General features: G+C 37.7%; 1 protein-coding gene across 8 annotated transcripts in view; it reads right to left on the bottom strand.

The window, feature by feature from the left end:
- The window catches only part of PCDH15 (protocadherin related 15), a 716117-nt gene that overhangs the window by 466009 nt on the left and 227801 nt on the right, over positions 1–22307 (bottom strand). For 2 of the 8 annotated variants that reach the window (XM_087871771.1, XM_087871769.1), the window contains exon 1: positions 4601–4700. The exons of the other annotated variants lie outside the window; for them this stretch is intronic. The gene's annotated coding sequence lies outside the window, so the exon portion shown is untranslated. Of the gene's footprint in view, positions 1–4600; positions 4701–22307 lie in introns of those variants that run through there. 8 annotated transcript variants of the gene reach the window in all.

Below are 22307 nucleotides of genomic sequence, written 5' to 3' on the forward strand. Positions count from 1 at the left end.
TCTTCGGCCGAAAAAGTGCTTTTAAAAGTAAAAAAAAAAAGCCTCTGATGATCGTGCAGCTCAGCTGGGATCATCAGAGGCTTTTAAAAGCATTATTTTTTACAACCTCTTTTGCAGAAGAGGTTGTAGAAAAAATGTTTTTAAAAGAAAAAAAGCCTCTGCTGATCAGGCAACTCAGCTGGGATCGTCAGAGGTTTTAAAAACATTTTTTTACAACCTCTTCGACTGAAAAAATGGTTTTAAAAGTAAAAAAAAAAAAAAAAAAGTTGGCCACGCTCACCCAGTCACATTACCCCCCCCCCCCAAGCCATGCTCACAGAACCGGTAGTAACAAATTTTACATTTCAACTCTAGCTTACTGTTTTCTTCATATTTCCCTGCTATAAAACCTAGTATTGGTTTTGTACTTTGGATATGATCAGATAAGCAAATCAACAAAGTTTCTATGCTGAAAGTCATGTACAAGACATATAACAAAACAGGCACAACTTCAATCACGTCATTTGGTTGCCATCTTGATTTTATTTAATCATTTTCTGAAGACACCCTTGGTGGGAGTTTACATGGCCCTCAGATGGATTGCTTGTTTCCCTTCTCCTGCCATCCATGCCAAAAACGCACATATCAACTGCTTTCCGTTTGGTAGAAATGTCTTTTTTAGGCTGGAAAAGCACAGGAAAAGTTCTTGCTGTTTCTTAGGCTAGAAGGGAAAACTTGGCTAAACTCTTGTCAATTTCACAGAGGAAAGAAGAGATAAGGCAACATAAGGTTAGAATTCTACTCTTCTCCTATTGCGCCACAAAACAAAAAAAATCAGCTTTTCAATGAAGGCAGCCCTCATAGTATGGAATGACTATAGAAAGCAGAGAGTGGACACAGAGACAGACATAACTGCAGATATTATCACAGTGGATTGGAACTAAGTCATTTGTGAAATATGAAATACAAGTAAGTCCTCAACTTACAACAGTTCATTTAGTGACCATTCAAAGTTACAACAGCACTGAAAAAAGTGACATGACCGTTTTTCCACACTTAGGACTGTTGCAGCCTCCCCATGGTCACATGATCAAAATTCAGAACAGAGATGGAATTCAAATCTGCTGATTCACTATCGGTAGCGCGTGGGCGTGCACGCTAGCTTTGCGAGTGTGAGGCGCTTCTGCGCGTGCACAGAGCATTTTTGATGACGTCTGGGCAGGTGAGCAGAGCCTCCTGCCACCGCCACTACCGGTTCACCCAAACCAGGGCGAACTAGTAGAAACCCACCCCTGATTCAGACCCTTGGCAACTGACTCATATTTATGACTGTTGCCGTGTCCCGGAGTCAGGTGATCACCTTAAGCAAAGTCAAGGGGGAGGCCAGATTCACCTAACAACCATGTTGCTAACAACCACTGCAATGATTCACTTAACAACTGTGCCAAGGAAGTTCATAAAATAGGACAAAATTCACTTAACAACTGTCTCGCTTAGCAACAGAAATTTTGGGCTCAATTGAGGTCCTATGTTGAGGTGGACAGGACATCCTGCAGAAGCCAGGGGAAATTGAAAAATTAAAAAAAAAAAACAATGATTCATATAAAGCAAAAAAAGAAAAAAAGTGGGTTGCCTTCCCAGCAGGTAGGAGATAAGCTAGGAATGATGTCAACCATTCCTGTGCCTGTCAAAATGGAAGGCGACTAGTCCTTGCACTAAGGCAAGCAGGAACCATTGAAAAATGCTAAGTCTCAGTATAAATAATAGTACCTGGCCAATTTTGTCTGAGATTAAAATGTAAACAGGATTAGTGGCTATTAGTTATGGCTTGTACCTAAATGAAAAGGGAATATTAGGCCAGTAAACTAGATTAAGAAATTGAAAAATGCCAGAACAAGGCAATGGCAAACCACATTTTTTCCCAAGAAAAACTCACAATAGCGAGGAGTAAAACTGAACTTAATTACCAAATTAAGCGTAACACATTTTGAAGTTGCTAAAAATGGTGATACTAAATGTGCTGGACCAACACATTAATAAAAAAAATTATAGTTTCCCAAAATATGGATGTATTTGATATACTTAAAAAAAAAAAATAACTGCAACAAACTAGCATCTTTACTGTTCTGATCTAATACTATGCCCATATATCTGTGACTATATGTAAGCATATTCACAAAACTAGTTTTATATGCCTTTCTCCAGTAGGAGACAAACTTAGCAAACATGAGAAGATCTCCCAAAGCTAAAGACAGCCAGACTTGATTACTCCTTGAATGAGAGACCACGATGAAATACCAGGTTTAAAGTCTAGAATGGGAAGTTGAAAAATTACCCGGAAAAATGGCCAACTGCATCAATACTATTGCTAAAATAATCATATTATTTAGTGCCGTGGTGGCGCACTGGTTAGAATGCAGTACTGCAGGGTATTTCTGCTGACTGCCGTCTGCCTGCAATTTGGCAGTTCGAATCTCACCAGGCTCAAGGTTGACTCAGCCTTCCATCCTTCCGAGGTGGGTAAAATGAGGACCCAGTTTGTTGAGGGCAATATGATGACTCTGTAAAACCGCTTAGAGAGGGCTGTAAAGACTTATAAGTCTAAGTGCTTATTACTATTGCTATATTGTGATGGATTAAAATGAAGTGGCAGTTTCCCAGGTAATAAGGAGCACATTCAAGGAGGGGGCTAAGACAACAGGCAGCTGGATAAGAGCCAGAGGAAGAGGGTTAGGAGAGCCACTCCTTAGTATCTCTCAGCTGATGCATCTGTTATCAGAACTCTTAATTAAAGAACCTTTTTAAAAGTTATCTCCAACTTTAGACATGCGCATGAGGTAGTCTGTGTTACAAACTGTTAAAATCAACTAATCCTATCCAAGAAAATCTCATTTGTGCAGCTCACAATCTATTGCTTTATCTTGATAATTAATTCAACACAGCTAATTTCAAAACCAAGAAACCAGCTGCACATGTCAGCAAATAAATAAGCCACTATATTAAATAAAATATTTTCCCAAGTATATTAAAAACTTTAACGCCACTACTTTTACAGGTGACTGCTCTGTTGGCAAAGCTATTATATCCGAGCTAAGATGACAATGCAATTATTCCAATCAGTGATTTAAGACCGGTAGATTACTATAAAGCAGAGAAGAAATTTCAGAGTTTGCTACAGCCTGCACATACTTACTGCTCAAGGGTAACTCGTGAGACAATGTGATTGAAGCTAAAATTCGGACTGAAACACATCATTAGATCGTTGGAAAGAGCAATATCTCTTTATAAAGCAGAACTGACTCTTATTAACTGCACTCTCATTTCATAGAGCTGCTGTACCAGATCAGGTGTATTATGTTGCTGAAACTTGAGTACCACCGATAAAGGACAGAAGCATCACATAACACTTTGGCAGCCATAGGACAATTATTTTAAGTAGAAAGGAAAAGGAAGGAACAATTAAAGCCAAATAACAGGAAGAAAATATAGATACATGCATATGAAAGTAGACCCATCTTTTCTGGGAGAATTAAGATAGTAAGCACTCTTAAAATACACACTTCTTATGAAAATGAAGTATTCTCCTGTCATCAACTTGCCACATTTATTTAACAAGACACTCTGTGAGAATCTAGAAAGAAGGGATGCAAATGTATAAACATTGTTTTTAATCAATGGCACAATTTTTAATAAGGATTTACATCCAAATAAGGGGAAAAAATCCATCAACAGACATGGGTTAATATGCATGAATTTAGCACACAAAGTTCAATGCCACAGGTGTATTTTACCTGTCTGAAAAGCAAATTTTGACACATGCTTAGGAAATTCATTTTGACATTCCACAATAAAATACCCTGACTTTATTACTTTACCTACTTTGTATTAAAGTGCTTCTTACTGCAGCAGATTAAAAAACTGATGTTTCTGCTGCACAGCTTTCCAATTAACTTAATATATGGCTGAAATGGTGCCTCATTACACACCAAATAAAATATAACCTTGTTTCTGAATAACAGCCTTGTCAACTGTTTTCTTCTGACAAAAACAAAAGAAAAGGTATAGACCAGTTTAAATTTATAATTAAAGTATCTTAACATCACACCATACTAAATATATATTGAATACTACAAACATTTTTAAAAGCAAATCACCACTAAGTAGGTAAAAGCAGGAAACGCAACAAAGCTGAAATGCAGAAGAAAACTATTTTTTAAAAGGAGACATTTAGCATCCTTTAAATAAATGATTAGTACCACTTCACTATTGCGGCTTCCAGCTATAAATTCAAAGCAGACGATTTGCATAGTAAACAAATCACTTGCTCTAAGAGAGTCAAAACTTTTCAGGTAGTTTACCAACATCTTCCATTTAAAGAGAGTAAAAATAACTTACGGAACAGTTGAAACTTTCACGCTTAGCCAACGTAATGTATCAAGTTTTTTTTCCTGCTTACGCCTGGTTAAAGTGTACATCCCACACAAAAGAACAAGACTTCACTTTTTTCACTAAGTATACAAGATGACGAGCAGATCCAAAGTAATTTCTTTGCACAAGAAACACTCAGCACAATCCAAATCCTCCCTTTCCAAAAAAAGAGTATATATTAAAGAACAAATACCTTTTCATATTAGATCAGAAAGCTCCCCAAATCCCTAGTCTCCACGTTCTGCTGTGTGCTCCAGCTCCTTTAGTCATTACTAATAACTAGCCGTACACTGGAAGTAGGATTTTTTGTGCCCTCTATCTGTAGCTATTAGGTTTGCACATTGATTTACTGACACTAAAGCAATAGCAATTATCTCTCCTGCTCTCAGCAGTTACTGAAAAGGGACAGAGGCAGAGAGCTGAGTGGGCTAAACATTGCAGTGACCACCGAGCTCTTGCTGGCAATTAGTAGCAGGTGTTTTAGCCCAAAGACAAATTGATATCCCACTGATCGTCAAGAGCCAGCTCCTTCCAAGTGTCGTGCGTCCTATCATCCTTCCTCAGAGATTTTTCATTGGCTTTTTCTGCTTCATCAGTTACAAAGGAGTGCAGCAGCTTACATGCATTTACAACATATAATTTGATCAAAAGGAATAAGCTCCCTAAAGCTTCTCAGCACAAGCAGTTGATGGTGGTGCTGAACACTACCTTACTCTAAATAAGGTCTTAGGTGAGAGAGAATAATAGAGCTTTCTTCCTGCAAAGGTATGTGTGGCTCAAATTCCAAATTGTTTAGTCTAAAAACAATATTTCTGAATAGTATTTCTTTCTGAAAATGGTACGGCAACCGAAATGCATAATATCCATTTTAGATTTTACAGATCTTTCAGTAATGTGATTCCCAGTGGTGAAATTCACATTTTTTTACTACCGATTCTATGGGAGTGGCTTGGTGGGCGTGGTGTGTCTTAGTGGCCGTGGCTTGGTGGGTGTGGCAGGGAAAGGATACTGCAAAATCTCCATTCCCACCCCACTCCAGGGGAAGAATACTGTAAAATCCCCATTTCCTCCCCACTCCTGGGAGAAGTATATTGCAAAATTTCTATTCCCACCCCACTCCAGGGGAAGGATACTGCAAAATCTCCATTCCCTCCCCGCTTCTGGGGGAAGGATTTTGCAAAATCTCCATTCCCACCCCACTCCAGGGGAAGGATACTGCAAAATCTCCATTCCCTCCCCATTCTTGGGGGAAGGATATTGCAAAATCTCTATCTCCACCCTACTCTGGGCCCAGCCACAGGTGCCATTTGCCATTCTCCGAACTACTCAAAATTTCCCCTACCAAGTCTCCGAACTACTCATAATTTCCGCTACCGGTTCTCCAGAACCTGTCAGAACCTGCTGAATTTCACCTCGATGATTTCAATATATTGTACAGCAAAACAGATAGAGTATTTGTAGTTTTGTAGAGGGAGTAGAAGGGAAAGGAGGGGTTGCAAAGTTTTGGCTAATCTTTTTCTGTACAATTCTGTTTTCTATATGTATTTCTGGATATCACTTGAAAAGTTTTAGAAGTTAAACAATTTCACGGAGAATTAGACTATAAATATGCTTGTGACTGCTTGGTATTACCTGCATAATATGTCTATCAATAAATTGCTGGACCACAAAAGTACTATTGTGCCTATGTCCTACTTTTAAAATCCATGTATACAGAATTCTAAATTTGGAATTTGGGATATAAGGTTTTACTAGACAACCCTTGACCTATTGGTTTCATCATTTCAGAAATATTTCCTTGCTTAAACAGAGAAGCAGAATGGCCACAAGTGGGCAAAAAAAGCAGTGGGATTAGGAGTGGCTTCCAACTTTTTGTCAACTTCTCCATTGAGATTCCTTGTCAGAATCTGGCAGAGAGCATTAGAAATCTTCCTACCTTCCTTCCTCCCTATCTCCCCTCCCCTCTGAGCAGGCAGGTAAAAGGCTGCTGCTAGGTTGGCGAGAGAGCAAGAGATTATGAAATTGGCTTGGAAATTGTTATGGAACCTTGAAAAAGAAGATAATGTTACTGCAGAAGCAGCCCATCAACAATCAGTAGTACCAAAGCAGCCAAATTTCATTCTCTTGGTCAATGGTCAAAGATCAATTGTCCTAGATTTTTGACACATCTATAAGTTAGCCCATTTCAGGTACTTTGGCTATGAAAGTTATTGTCCTGTGATGCAGTGCTTTACCACGTTAGAGGTCATGACAATGAGTTTTAATAGTATATTTAGCATATATTTGGACTTATATAGGAGAGCTGTTTTTAGCTTCCTACAAGAGAGAGAGAGAGCTCTTCTTAAATTTACTCCAGTGGTGGGATTCAGCCGGTTCAGACCGGTTAGGGAAAACTGGTAGTGGTAACCTGACCACCCGCCCTGGCGCTATGTCATCCTATTTAGCCACGTTTTCTAAGTCACATGCATGCGTGCAAGCCATGCGCACGAGCAAAGCGCATGCACAAAAGGCCACGTGCATGGACAGAAGGTTCACACGCATGCACGGAAGGTGCACACACACATTTTTAGTGTGCTGTGAACCGGTGGTAAAATTATGTGAAACCCACCTCTGGTTTACTCCACCTTTGGAAAGAAAGCAGAAGCCAAAACCTCACATAAGGATGCCTCTTTTGTACAAATGAGATTCACATTATGTTACAGAATTTTAGATACTAGCCATTAAAGAGCCCTGAAGCCGCAGTGCTTAGATTGCAGGCAAACTCTGCTCACAGCCTGACCAGAGGTGGGTTTCAGCAGGTTCTGATCATTTCTGGAGAAACAGTAGCAGAAATTTTAAGTAGTTCGGAGAACAGTTAATAAATATTCTGAGTGGCCCCGCCCGCATCTATTCTCTGCCTCCCGAGTCCCAGCTGTTCGGGAGGAAATGGGGATTTTGCAGTAACCTTCCCCTGGATTGGGGAGGGAATGGAGATTTTACAGTATTCTTCCCCTGCCACACCCACCAAGCCACTCCTACCAAGCCATGCCACACCCACTAAGCCACATCCATAGAACCAGTAGTAAACAATTTTGAAACCCATCACTGAGCCTGATGTTCAATCCTGACCAACTCAAAGTTGACTCAGCCTTCCATCCTTCCAAGGTCTGTAGCACCCAGACCTTGGAAGCAGTCTGTAGCACCCAGACTGTTGGGGTCAATATGCCAACATTGTAAACCACCCAGAGAGTGTTGTAAAGCACTATGGGATGGTATATAAGCAGTGGTGGGATTCAGCCAGTTCGCACCACTTCGGGAGAACCGGTTGTTAACTTTCTGAGTAGTTTGATGAACTGGTTGTCGGAAGAAATAATTAGGGCAGAGAACCGGTTGTTAAATTATTTGAATCCCACCACTGTATATAAGTCTAAGTGCTATTGTTATTATTCATGCGTTTATTTTTAACAGTTTAAACCTGTTTTCCACTGTTCAAAATCCAAAGCGGAGACAATCTTATTTCTTGTAAGTGTGGCTCTGAATGGTTGGTCTATGTGGGTCACGCTTGCCTTGAGGTCTTTCATCTGATAATCTTATCTGGCAAACAGGAAGAGTAAAATTGCCCAACTCTGAAATCATTGGGGGGATGCCCGGAACTTTAAAAACAATTATTTTCACATGGAGTCTTGAGTTTGGGGTGAGTGGTGTTTCCCCCCCCCCATTGTTTATTTGCATGGCTGATATAAATTCCTACAAGCAAATATAAAGCACTAAGATTATAATTATTAAAGAAAAAAGAACTACTATTTAAAAAAACCAGCAAAATTTGTTTTGCAGGGTGCTTCCTTGGAACAACTTTGAAAACAGCATGGGAATAAAGACACCCGAGCTGAAGAAAGGCGCAAATCTGAAGGGATATTGCTGAATGGCTTTAGCTATTATTGTTGCTGAGAGGCAGGGCTAAGGAAATCTCATTATAACTCAGAATGCAGGCAGCAGTGGAAATCCATTGCACATTGCAATCAATCCATCTGTCTGCCATCAGGGCTTAATCTAAACCCTATGCCCACACAGAAGCAACGGTAGCAGTAATTGACTATTTAAAAAAATCCTGCAATTTCTATTTTATTCACACGTTTGTTTATTTAGCAAAGCAGCTCAGTTTCCAACATTAACATCTATTTTTCTCCCATTGCTTGACAAATTTCATGCTGCTATAATATTTTATTAGGATAAATATTTGGTACTAAAACTCAGTAAAAGTAACAATTTATGCAATTGTGTTAATATATTTCTATTAAAATATACATCGTTCTCTTGACTTACAAAGTTACAGAGCTTTAAATTAAAACAACCAAACACAGCTATAAAGACAAAACTTTAAACAATTTGAGAATTGTTAAAGGAGTCAGAAACCTGGCCAAAATAATTAAAGTCATTTCAACTGATTTGTTTTGAAATTTGTTTAATCTTGTATCTACATGTGCAGGCACTGAGACATTCCACACAAATTTTAAATTATATTTTCTAATGTAACAGTGCCATTCGTGTGCCAAATGATTAGTTGTCAGTTAGTTGTTTATGTTCCACAACTGCTATTTATTTAGACAACCAGAGTTCAGAACCATAGTTGGTGCCCCTGTTTGATGTTCTAGTTTGATGTTCTAGTTTGATGTTCTAATTCTCATTGTAGGGCGGCCTGGTGGCTCAGCAGTCAAGACGCTGGGTTTGTTGGCTGGAAAGTCAGCAGCCCAGGTTTGAGACCCGAGCACCACATGATGGGGGGAGCTCCCGTCCTCGCCCCAGCTTCTGCCAACCTACCAGTTTGAAAGCATGCAAATGTGAGTAGATAAATAGGTACCACTTTGATGGAAGGATAAGAGCATTCCATGATATCGTGCTGGCCACATGACCGTGAAAATATTTTCAGTGGATTTGAAATGAAGATGAGTGCCGTCCGCTATAGTTGGCAACGACTAATGGAGTAAAATCCACAGGGACCCCTAATTCTCATGGTAAACAAATAACATTCACATAACAATATTGATTTGTATTTGTGAAAATGTATTCATTGGCACCATGATAGGACTCAGTACTATGCTTTTCTAAATAGAAGGCTAAAACCCTACAGAGGGTTTAGGAATGTAGGAAACACAGGAAAACAATGTGTTGAATTTAGATTATATCTCAATATTTATGGCAGAAGGAATTTACCTCATTCTAACAACATAATTAAATACTATTATGTTAAATCAACATTTGGATAATTAGTAAAAATTTTGCAAATTATGTTGTCAAGGCTCCTAATATTCAAATGAGGTAGATCACATGAACTCTTTAACAATATTTTAAAGATATTCTAAGATATTTTAAAGAAATATCTGTGCATATTGTTAAAATTCAGCCCAAGAAATATGTTCTGCTACAGTGAGTTGCAAACTTAATGCAACAAGTTTTTTTATTTTATTTATTAAACAAATTTATATAGCTGGTCAACTCACAGAAAGGTGACTCCAGGCAGCTTACTATATTAAAAAGTCATAACACACAACACGTCCCTTCCATCCATTGCAGTGTAATACTATCAAATCAACCAATTAATTGGCTCCATTTCCTTTGTGGTCCTCACTGCAAACTATATTTTCATGTTTTTTCAAAATAGCAAATGTACCTGGGGAGGGGATGATGTTCTACCTCTATTTTGTTTATCTTTTGCTTTTTCCTGGTGTGGAATTTTAGCTTGTAAACTCATTCAGAACTTACCTTCTGAATGAGGTGTTATGTTAACAAATGTAAAATTAATAATGATTAACTTTTGGATAACATATTTCAATACCCTCGAGATACCGGAACCCTAATGCCTAGTCTAAGAATAAAAGATTAGAGATATTTAGTGGAAACAGAAAGAAAAGAAGAGGAGGAAGAGGAAGAAGAAGGAGAAGAGGAAGTAGGAAAAGAAGAAGAGGAAGAAAAGAAGGGAAAAAAGAAGAGTATACACACACACACCAAAAATCTCTCTAAAATCTTGCCTAACACTATAGCAATTCTCGTAGTCCTTGCATGGTTTAACTAAATGTTTCTCATATCTTTATTGTCAAGACAACTGTTTTATTTTCATCATACAGTGAATGATATTTGAAGCAATTACCTATTAGAATATTGTAAGACAAATGTACAATGCTGAAAAAGATTTTGTCTCATATGGTGTAACAAGGTTCCCAATTAACGAGCTTCCATACTACTGTGGCAAAATATTTCTATTTCATCTGATGTTTTATTTTATTGTCTCAATTTTCATTGGTTGAGTAGTTTCTAATGTTATTGCTGGCCGCTATTGTGTAATGTGATTTTTTTTTAGCTTTAAATATATTTATTATATATTTTAAGCTATACTGCAATAAAATGAAGTAGTATTATAACATCGTTGAACATATATTGCCAGAGTGTTAGCTGTATTGTTCTTCTGCAGCAAAAATAGCAAAAGTTAACTAATTTAATAACACTGCCAGAGATTTTAAAAGAAATAGGTTCTACACAATGTGACTGTGGATGGAACAGTTTTCTTAACCATTTTTACCAACTTTCAAACTTTGAAGAAATTTCCACACTTTGATGTTTCTGTTCACTATTTCCAGGTCAAAAGTGGCATGATGGAAAAATCTTATTATTTTACTGAAAAATATAGCCAAAAGCATAATGTGCTTAAAGCCAAATATTTGACAAGGGAGATTTAAAGTGTCAGAAAAAATATATATTTAGAAATATATAACAAAAGAAATATATGTAATAAATGTACCAGATGTCTTCATGAGTTATCAAAATAAGTTAATGGGCATACATTTATTGCCTTTTTTTATCAAAATGCAATAAATATTAATGCAATTATGCAAATTCATATTTTAAAAATACTTCCTAAAATGCTACCTTCTGCATTTGTTAAGATTTAATTAATAAACCTAACTAACTGTCAGCCTCACTAAGTAGGTAGACCGTACCAGGAAAGCAACTTCACAAGAAGCTTATAATTACTTTTATTGAGATTGACTAACAAAACCCTGCAAGCCTGATTGTGGAGTATCTCCTCCTTTCGGCACACTGAATTCAGTGAATTAAGGAAGCATCTGCCTGAATTACTTCTGAATGTTTTCTTTTTGCTCTGGACTTAAAATATGTTTCAGTCCCTTGTGCCTATTTTTGTCAAGGTTATCTTCCTTACATTCTATGCTAACTAACTAAATTAAGTGATTAAAAAAAGAAGAAGACATATACAGTACTTCAGTATACTTATACTTAATCCAGTACTTAATACCTGAGAGGTTGAATAAATAAATAAATACATATAAAAAAGTTGTATGTTCTTTTAAAGTCATATATTAGGTTTCAACCATTTTGATTTGGCTAAAATTGATAAGATTAAGCATAAAATTCCATATGTTTAGTGTGATTATATATCCTGTGAGCAGTGATATATTATTCAATGAATTTCAAATTTCATACTGTATATAAAGCAGAATTCAGATCAACTCAATGTCTATGGACATTCTCAGTCATCCAGGTCATGGTTGTCCCAAAGGTGCTTTTTAAAGAGGCAACTGGACTTTTTGGCTTTTCTTTGAAGATGTTTTGCTTCCCATCCAAGAAGCTGTTTTGGCTTCATCCAATCTTCTTGGATGAGAAGCAAAATATCTTCAAAGAAAAACCAGAAAGTCCAGTTGCCTCTTGAAAAAGCACCTTTGGAATGACCAACTCAATGGTTATGATGGAGCCATGCCTGTTATGAGCACCTAGATACAGATACAAATACAAGCCATAGTATAAAATGCATTTCAACAAATTATCAACAACATTCTAAAATATAGTATATACTCCTGGTGGTAGGTAATCAGTATACCTTATACTGGTTACCTACTAACCTCTCTGCATAGATTAGTTGGGAAACTCATGTTGATCAATTATGTGTCTCTCTAATTCAGTGCTTCCCAAATCTGGATAAATTACCCAAAAATTGGGTAAGAAAAGGTTTTTTGGGAAGGTACTGATATACAACCTATTACCCAATCACAGCAGGGACTCTTAAATAAGGACTTTCTGATAAACAGTTTTGGGAAATGAAGAGAAAAAATGGGAAGCACTGCTATAATTTGTTGTGCTATAACTGAGTAATATATTATAGGGACAATTGTATTAAAGGTTTGATTCAGTAAACCTAAGTAACTGTTGTACTCTATGTTGATGTCTACCCTACCAGAGACAAAATTTCAGAGAGGGGAAGAAATAAGTTTTCAGTGCTTTCCTTTACATAAATTGAAGGAAGACAATGGAGTAATTAAAACAGCCATGCACCCTTGAGAAAACACATACACATTTATATGAATGAATGAATGAATGAATGAATGAATGAATGAATGAATGAATGAGGTGGAGTTTTGATCACAGTCACAGCTTTAATCTTGGGTTGTTGGGGGTTTTTTTGGACCTACAGTATGTCCTCTGTAAACTTGCCTATACTTGAATGCACTGAAATCTGATTTTAGTTCTCAAAATAATCATATCTAACAAGCAATGTTTGTTCAGAAAATTATTGTCTCAGGAAATCTAGAATCAAGCAGGACAAAGAGGAACAAGTTTACTAAATGTGCCAAATGCCAACAAATTTCTGTTCAATAATTTTCATGTATGTTGTATAACTTCACAGGGAATCGTCAGAGATCAGCAACCATCCCAAATAAAACTTCCTTTGGTTGTGCATGATATGGTTCATGACCTTCAAGAAAAGTTGCATAGGCAAAATCAGCGTTCCAGCTAACAGCTTGACAGTGAAATAAATTGTGTTAAGGTACTCCAATTCTATGACAAATACAATACATTATTTGTTTATTAATGAATAAGCCTAACAACCACATATTTTTATTGTTCTCAGAATTCTAGGTCAGTCTACTGCCATTTATTTTCAAAACAAGGCATTGGCACTGGATGCCAAATGACATGTTTATTATGGCAAAATATGTGCACTTTTATTTAAAGAGAGTGTGACAAAAAACTTCACTATTCACTGAGTATTATGTTCAATGACTCAAACTGTTTATGTATCATGCTATTAGTTATTGATTTATTTTCATTGGTTAAGCAAACAAAAAAGCCCACAAAAAGACTAAGAATATTTGAATTTATGTTTTTTTTAAGTAGTTGGAAGTAACTTTTTTAGTTAATAAAATAAAAACAGGTTCTAATATTACAATATGTTCTAATGTAGCAATACATCAGGGGAAATGAAATCCTCTCATTTTCATTATTATCAATGACCTAAATAAACAAATTGATTTGGATACTGGCAGAAATGTCTTCTATTACAAATTACTAGCACTTAAAATGTTAGTATACAATATATAATTTTTATATATAAAAGTATAGTTCTCCATTAAGATATACTATCAAAGATAAAGAAATGATAATAACAGCATTAATAACAATATTCAGTCATCTTTCATCATAGAAGCACTGATCAAAACGTTGAGAAATACTGTATTATTTTTCTTAAGTTTTTTCATTTTTTATATCTTTTCAAATTCCTTAAAACACCTTACACAGCTGTATATTAGAAAAATTTCCTTTGTGCTTTATCTTTAGTTAAGCTATATGATTTATTTTTATAGACATTTGAAAGGAAGAGGAAATTTAGTTCAGTGAGTTGAATAATTTTGTCATTTAAAAATGCTGTAAGTCATATAAAAATACATCTCTATACAAGCCTGTATTATAAATTTAACTTTTAAATGAATGCAGAATCCCTTGGCTTTTCAATATTTTAGTGCTGTTGTCAGCAAGGAGAGCCAATAGAATATCCAAGGATATACAGGGTTTTTATTCTATAAGTGAATGTAAGGTATTTAGTTACAGTCACTAAATCTTAGCAACTGTGTGAAAGTACACAAAGCATCAGTTATAAATAATATTTTTTCTTACATTAATAAATTAACAATAGTTTATTATTCAGTTATCATCACAATAAGTTTAAATATAAAATACTGCATTTGAAAAATCATGCATTTCATAAAAAATAAAATGTAATAATCTTGGGGATACATTTCGGAATGCTACTGAGTTTTATTATCATATTTTGATTATGTACTAATAAATGAAACTGCTGAGGTGTTCATGCAATTATTTCCCTCTGTCTATGCAGAAATGGATTAAAGCAAGCTTGAGGAATCAAATCAACCTCACAAGCTAGATTTGTATTTTTTCCATCTTCTTAGTGGGGTAGATGACATAAAAAGACATGTCTTCAGGGAGAGGCCCTATTCTTCCTCTACGTCTCCTACCCTTTGTGACAGACTTTCAGCCATGAAAGTTTGCCCTCATCCTGAATAAATTATCTTTAAGCAGAATGGGAAAACAAATCAGTCCCCTCACTACACCAAAATATTTGGTTTCTGGTCACTATTATCACTATCAGTATTGACAAGCTTTTAGGAACTAAATTGACATTTCCAAACCACACTTTTCGTACCTCAGACCTTCAAAAACTTTGAAGTACCAATGACTTTGTAATGATCAGAATATCATGCTATCCAATCAATGCATGCAACCAATGTCCTATCCGGTATTCTTGCATCAACCACTCAAGAATTCAAAAAACAAAACAAAACAAAACAAAACAAACAAACAAAAAATAAAAAAAAAACAAGCACAACTAGAAGGTTATTAATTTCACAACAGTCCTAATGAAGATCTGGATTCTTCCTACAGGGAAGAAAATCTAAGACCTGGGAAGTGAAAAGAAACAAAAGTTCTTGCCAATGAGAAATTGTCCTCTCCAGTGGTGGGATTCATTTTTTTTTACTCCTGGTTCTGTGGTGTGGCTTGGTGGGCATGGCTTGGTGGCGTGGCAGGGGAAGGATACTGTAAAATCTCCATTGCCACCCTACTCCAGGGGAAGGGTACTGCAAAATCCCCATTTCCTCCTGATCAGCTGGGACTTGGGAGGCAGAGAATAGATGGGGGCGGGGCCAGTCAGAGGTAGTATTCACTGGTTCTCCAAACTACTCAAAAGTTCCGCTACCGGTTCTCCACTTGCCCAATGATGCTGACTGTATGGGAATATATGAGTTTGAAGCCAATGTAGTGACATTCCCAAAGGTCTGAGAACTGAAGAGAGTCAGAAATTTATTACTGTCTCTGTCTTTAGGGGAAAACCAGCTTGTGCTACAGAACAATATTTCCGTGTGTTTCAGGTGATGAGAGAAGAAATTACTGGGTGTTTTTTGAGAGATCAATACCATATCTCTAATCATCTGCTCAAATTATACCTCCCTCTCTGTTGGGTTAAAAACTATTATTTTCCTCTTTAAAATATTAGAACTTGTTACTTCTTTAAAAATTGTCCTTAATGCAAAACCAAATATACACAGGAAATAGCATCTCTATCACAAATTATTCAAAATTTGATTCTAGTATATGAACCTCCTGAATATTTCAAAGAAAAAATGGGAAAAACTTACTTTGGGAAGGAGACCTTCTTAGGAATCTCCTCCTGGCCTAAATTTCTTGCAAGCTAATATAATTCTATGAAGTTATTATGTGTCCCAAAATGTCTCAGCCTTCTGTGTTATAATAGGTTATATAATATGTTGTATGTGGTGTGGTGTAAGGTTCAATCATAGATGATAATGAATGCAGTCAAAGCTCAAGCATTGTTACAGAAGGTAGAAACAAGATATAAAAGGAATCAATAACCAACAGAACATAGGACAGTTGCAGAGAGAAAAAGGACAATAGATATCACAACCCACTGTTACCATCACCATGTCCATTAATCTTTAATGGTCCTCATTTACAATTAGTTAATTTTATTGATTGCAATAGCAATAGCAATAGCACTTAGACTTGTATACCTCTTAAAAGGGCTTTAAAGCCCTCTCTAAACATTTTAGAGAGTTAGCATATTGCCCCCAATAATATGGGTCCTTATTTTACTGATCTCGGAAGGATGGAAGGCTGAGTCAACCTTGAGCCGGTGAGAATCAAACTGCTGGCAGTTGGCAAAATTAGCCTGCAATACTGCATTCTGACCTCTGTGCCACCATGGCTCTTCAAAAGGCTCTGATTATGAGGATTATTTATTCCAGTAGAAAATGTGGGTCACTAAATTTGAACTATCTAAGCTTTCATTAGAATTCCTTGATTTTTTTTTAAAGAAATAAATATTTCTCATCAGTGTCACAAAAGTCACATAACTTATTTGAGTCAGACTAGCCCAAGTGATAAAAACACACTGCGATATTTAATGAATTCAGCGGCTTTTAAAAGATACTTCTTGACCCAAAGTTTTTGACATATCCTAGGAAAGCATGCAGATGTCAGCAATAAAAGCATATGACATATCATATATTGGCTTGCCCAGATTACCATTAGGTGCAAAGCACTCTGTGAAATCCTTCTGTCTGTTTCATAACTGCCATAGTGAAGAAATAAACACTGTCAAAATTGTGATAGCAGGAAAATAAGATTATGCAGCCTTTGGACTGCATGATCTTTACAAAAGAGAACAAGGTCACCAAGGAAATATATCTTTGCAGAATTATAGTTGGCAGGTTTTGTTTATTATGCCTCTTTCTTTATAGCTACCTGCCTGCCTATGTGACTGGTCAGTCCTATGAATTTCCTGTCATCCTGTTTTACTACCCCTTCCTAGATTATATTATATAATATGTCCCATATGTCTCCTTAAATTTAAAGAAACTACTACAAATTTTAAAAAGATGAAAAAAATATAAACTATAGATATAACAGTAATAGTGGTATCACTGAACAAGTAAAAGCCCAGTACAGTACAACAATTTTATAAATATTCACAGACCAAACACAACTTCAGAAATTCAGCTTCAGAAGTGCCACTCTTGAGTATCTTGATAGCTTGACAGATTTGCAAAAAGAGAGGTAATCTTTTAGAACAGGGGTGTCAAACACAAAGCCTGTGGCCTGGATCCGGTTCGTGTTGTGGTCGGATCTGGCCCGTGGGGCCATCCTGGAAAATGTAAGGGGCTGGCCTGCGTCGCTTTGGTCCAGTCTACCCAATGTGAAGAGAAAACATCGGGCCTGCATTGCTTCGGCCCGGTCTACCCACTGCAAAGAGGAAACATGTCAGCAGTTTGGGGAACGGCGTCAAGATGGCCACGTCCACCCAGTCGGCCACACCCAGTGAGTAGCATCAAGCTGGCCACGCCCACCAAGTGTTTTGAGACTTTTGCTTGTGTTAATCAGGAGAGATAAGAAGAGAAGAAAAGGAAAGGATTCACCTTTGCATACACATTCTGAAATCTGAAAACCTGCCATTTTCAGCCATTCTGAAGAAGTTTGCAAATGATTTTTGCAAACTTATTTAGGTTTGGTACAGAGGAAATGGCAGCAGGATTAGGAGACGATTTAAGAACTTCTCAGATCTAAGAAGGTCTTTCTTCCTTCTGAAGAACTAAGCACTGATACAGAAAGAAAGTTTGAAGGAAAATGACATAAGATCATTGTTTGCATCAGGCGATAGATATCTAGGAAGCACTATAGTTTGGCAACACATTAATCCCAACATAACAAACCTGACCAAAACCCTGAAGAAAGAACTAAGGGCATCCCTGATAATAATTCAGATGAATTTAAAGTATAAATCTGGAAGTGGGAATGTTTTCTCTCTCTCTCTCTCTGTGTGTGTGTGTTTTGTTTATGATGGCTTAAAGTCAGTCTTGACTCCTAGCAACTAGGAGGATAAATTCATGCAACTAGGAGGACACGTTTCCTTGACATTGTTAAAGTAGGTTATCATAGCCTTATTCCTTGGGCTAAGAGAGAGGAACTGGCTCAAAATCTCCCAGCTGGCTTTTCTATATAAGGCAGGACTAGAACTCAGGTTTCACTGCTCCTAATCCAGCATTTTAAGCATTAGACCAAACTGGCTCTTGGTTATTAAGCCTCAGTGGTGCAGTGGGAAATGTCCATTTTTTTTTTAAGAAAAAAAGGGCAAATGGCATTCTTCTGCTGTTTCAAAATAAATAAATAAATAAATTACCCCAACTCATGAGTGATGCCTGTTCCATGCTGCATAGAATCTCATGGAATCCATCAAAATCTTGTGATTTGAAGAAGTGGCTGCTTATGCTTGGGAAATAAATCATTGAAGAGGTTTTTGCAGCTATTTGTCAGATCAAGAAATGGAGGAACAGTGCTTTACAAAAGCTTGCAAAAAAATGCAGGAAAATGCTCACACAGCACTGAAGGAATAACCTTTGATACTAGTAGCTTCCATGTCTAAGGTCAAAGGAAAGGGCAGTAGAGAATCAGGGTATAATGGCCATACAGTGGTTATCTGGCAGACTTAGATGAATGAGCTGGAGTGGCTTTATAAAAAAGAAAAGGTTTGGAGGAGACAAATACTTAATACTTCTTGCTCAGCTGCTCTAAAAATCTAACATTAGAAATTGCAGTCAGATATTGATAATAATAGGACTTATTTTAGTTGGAAAGCTTGCATTGATGACATCATTTTTTTTAAAAAAAACCTTCAGATTATTATTCTTGTACATATTTTGAAAACATGCATATTGGTGAGATAATATTAAGTGCTGAAAATGCTGTTGGAAATCTTGATTATTTCTACCTCTAGAGGGCAGTGAATAAAAGAAAATAGTATGCAAGAACCCAATGCAGTCACAACAGACATAATGCAGTATTAATAGGAGTGCACTCTGTTACAAACAGAGAAGTCTAATTTCTCGTGCAAATATGTTTTAACATTGGCTCTTATCCTCTAACCACTACATCTTTATATCAATGCAGTGACATACAGTATATTGATTGCAACAGTCACCAAACTGGTGCTGTTCATGTATTCCCTGTTTTGTAAAGCTAATGTTTACATTTCAGGTCTATGCTCACTGGATCAAGATCTCCTCGTGTATCTCTTAAAGCAGCGGTCCCCAACTTTTGTGGCTTCATGGCCCGGCTGGGAGGGGGAAGAAGGGAACCAGACCTCATGAGTGGTGGGCCCAACGTGTGTGTGAGCTAGACTCGTGCGAGCGGTGGGCCGGCGGGCACATGCACACACACGTAGCTCAACTGCAAGCTGAGCCGCATGCAATGTGTGCCATCCTGCCACCCGGTTGGGAATAGGCCACAGACTGGTAGTGAGCTGTGACCTGGCGGTTGGGGACCTCTGTCTTAAAGAAATGATCATGAATGAGTCATCTTAAAATTGAACTATTTGAGATCCTAATGTACTTACATTGCTGCCTTTTAACGAATAAACTGGGTTGTAATTTATAGTGAGACGTGCTTCCAAATGCCATCATCATCGTCATCAGCCAGTCATCAGTCATATCCAACTCTCAGAACAGAACAGAACAGAACAGAATAGCAGAGTTGGAAGGGACCTTGGAAGTCTTCTAATCCAATCCCCTGCTTAGGCAGGAAACCCTACACCACTTCAAACAAATGGTTATCCAACATCTTCCAACATTGGAGCATTCACAATTTCTGGAGGCAAGTTGTTCCACTGATTAATTGTTCTAACTGTCTGGAATCTCCATGCCCCTTTGTCTCACATTGCCTTCTTCAAATTCTCTATGGTCATCTCAGTGTCATCTTTTATAGCGTCCAGCCGGAGCATACTAGGGTGGCCCCTTCTCCTTTTTCTGCTGAATTCTCCCAGCATGATTGACTTTTCGAGTGAGTCAGCCCTCACGACATGACCATAGTATGACAGCCTCTGTTTGGCAATCTTGGGTGCAAGTGATATTTTTGGTGAGGTTTGGTCTGGAACTTTGTTTATTTTTGCAGTCCAAGGGATGTGTAATAGTCGCCTCCAGCACCATAGTTCAAAGGTCTCCTATCTTTTTCTCCTATCTACCTTTTTTCAGAGTCCTGGTTTTGCAACCATAAGCAGCAATTGAAAAATTATATTCCAAATGCATTTGCTGCCAATGCAAGGAGACAAGCATAAATATACGAGAACAAAAAGATAGATCTTTTGCAGAGATCACAAGGCATATTTCTACTTGTACTTCAAAGGAAGTGTCACATAAAGCAGGCAGCTGGTTCTGGGGATAATTTCTCATGACTGCTAACTAGTCATGTGATAATGGGATCACCAACAAATGGAAATACAATGCAGTGTAGAACAGACACAATGGCATAACACATTGATGGCATGGAGAGGATGTGCAGATTCAGTGCCATGGCCCAGCATAATCTAATCTCTCACTAATCATAAATAATCTCATGGAGAAGCCGAGGAAGAGTGAAAACAAAACAAAAAATAGTCTGCACGAATTGAGCCAAACTAGTTAGATATTGTTATCAAAAAAGATTATGTTTTACACATTGAACTGCCAACTGACTGATGCTTCACATATTTTTTTTTCTGTTAAGAAAAATGGTTTTAAAAAAATCATAAACTGTTAACAAAATCTATGCATTTGTCAAATTTATTCCGCAAGAAACATAACAAGCTAACACATGTGATCACTTATAGATGGTGTAAAAGCTATGCCAGCTGCCTCAGAAAGAAGACATTGAAGGAAAATAGTTGCTTTCTAGGTATTGCCTTCTGTTGAAAAAGACAGCTGTGTGTGCTACACAACTTAACCTCCAAACTTTATGCTATTTTGCTGCCTATAGTTGTGTTAGTGGATCAGGGGTGGGTACCTTTACTACTGGTTCGCAACGGGGCCATGCACATGCGCAGAAGCTTCCTGATTACGTTGGGGTCAGTGGGCGGAGCCTCTCGCCAGTTTTACTACCAGTTCTATAGAACCGATCCAAACTGGGGGCAATCTACCACTCTAGTGGACACTCTTTTGCCCACGGTCAGTATGGGAAAAACTTGTAGTTTGCATATAATATTTTATTGCCTTAGCATGGTGACATTTCCAGGGCATGAAACTTTCAAACTGATTGCTATATTCTAGCTACAGCTCCTTTTCCTTAAATGTTGCTATCTACAGGACCTAGGAAGTGTACCATGGCAGCCTTTATCCAGGGGAACAACCTTTCCCTTCAGATTCCGCAATTAAAAGCTCCAACCTTCTTAGTCTTTTAGCAAATTGTAACTAGCTGCTTGCTTCCCCAAGTGCTGGAATAGGGTGACTTTGGATCCTGAAGAGGGTGGTGTTGGCTGCATCTGAGGACATTGATTGCACCAGGATATCATTATTATTTATTATTATTATTTATGTAATTTATATGCCGCTCTTCCCCCCTAGGACTCAGGGTGGCTTACAAAATGACAGAGAATTACATAAACAGTTAAAATCAATTTAAAATTAATTAAGATCAAATTAAAATTATGAAATATTTAGAATCCCCCTACGGATTCAGCCCATATGGCGAAAAAGCCACGTCTTTAATTCGCGGCAGAAGGAGAGGAGATCCGGGGCTATCCTGAGGCCAGTAGGCAGCTCATTCCAGAGGGTCGGCGCTCCAACAGAGAAATCCCTCCCCTTGGGGGCCGCCAGCTGACACTGTCTGGCTGATGGCACCCTGATGAGGCCCACTCTGTACAAGCACACCGGACAGTGGGAGGAAGGCAGGAGATGATCCTGCAGGTACCCCAGGCCTAAGCCATGTAGGGCTTTATAGGTTAGCACCAGCACCTTGAAACGAACCCGGAGAGCCACAGGCAGCCAGTGCAGCTCGCACAGGAGAGGTGTCACATGGGAGTATCGAGAAGCCCCCGTAACAACCCGCGCGGCCATATTCTGTACTAACTGTAGTCTCTGGGTGCATCTCAAGGGCAGCCCCATGTAGAGGGCATTGCAGTAGTCTAGCCGAGATGTGACATGGGCATGAGTGACCGTGGCAAGGGCATCCCAGGCATTATCTCTTTTATTCATTAAACATGAAACTCAGTCAACTGATCATTTAAAATGTGTCACAAA

Source organism: Pantherophis guttatus, chromosome 6 (assembly GCF_059756535.1).
Source record: "Pantherophis guttatus breed Tessera chromosome 6, ASM5975653v1, whole genome shotgun sequence".
NCBI classification, from domain to species: domain Eukaryota; kingdom Metazoa; phylum Chordata; class Lepidosauria; order Squamata; family Colubridae; genus Pantherophis; species Pantherophis guttatus.